This window comes from Myotis davidii, unplaced genomic scaffold, assembly GCF_000327345.1.
Source record: "Myotis davidii unplaced genomic scaffold, ASM32734v1 scaffold1847, whole genome shotgun sequence".
Taxonomy (NCBI): Eukaryota; Metazoa; Chordata; class Mammalia; order Chiroptera; family Vespertilionidae; genus Myotis; species Myotis davidii.
This window is the reverse complement of record NW_006298444.1, coordinates 22829-23821: the sequence shown is the minus strand read 5'-3', so window position 1 is coordinate 23821 and position 993 is coordinate 22829.

Here is a 993-nt window from a genome sequence, read left to right as displayed (position 1 = left end):
CTGCCCAGATCCTTGATTTTACCTTTGTCCAGGGGTCTTCTGTCCTTTAAGCTGAAAATTGTCTCACCAGCTGAGTCTCCTTTGCCAATTCGGGGTGGATGTTACTTTTTTCAGCTGCTCATTCTATCTGTTCTGGGGCACAACGGCACAAAGGCTCGGGGCACAACGGTCTATTCCACCACCATTTTGTCCTCCTCCCCCCAGCTTTTTTTTTTCATTTCCATTTGCCTAAATGATATTTTTCTATCCCTTCACTTTCAGTCCATGTGTGTCTCTTGTTCTGAGGTGGGTCTCTTATAAACAACATATATATGGGTCATGTTTTCTTATTCATTCAATCACTCAATGTTTTTTGATTGGAGTATTTAGTCCATTTATGTTTACTGTTATTGAATAGAGGCCTGATGAACAGAATTCGTGCAAGAGTAGGCCTTCCTTCCTCTGGCTGCTGGCACTGGCTTTCTTCTGGCATCCGGGACCCAGGTTCCCTCTGGCCACTGGCAGGCACCCGGGACCTGGGCTTCTCTCCAGCCCCTGCATCGTCCAGAAGAATGTCTGGAACCCCATCTGGAATCACGCCCTGTCTAATTAGCATATTATGCTTTTATTATTATAGATAGGTGGTTGTTTTTAGCCATTTATATTTTTTATACCTGTGTTCCTTCCTCTCTTTCTACTTCTTTTCACAACATTCCCCTTAGCATTTCTTGCATTGCTGACTTGGTAATGATAAACTTCCTTAGCCTTTTTTCTATTTGAAGCTCCTGATTTTCCCTTCCATTTTGATTGCTAGCCTTAATGGCTAGAGTATTCTTGGATTCAGTCCTTTGCTTTCATCACTTTGTATACTTCATTCCATTCCCTTCTGGCTTGATGTGTTTCTGTTGAGAAATCATTTGATGATCTGATGGGGGAATCCTTTTTAGGTAACTCTCTGTCTCTCTTTTGCAGCCTTTAAGATTCTCTCTGTCATTAATGGTTGCCATTGTAATT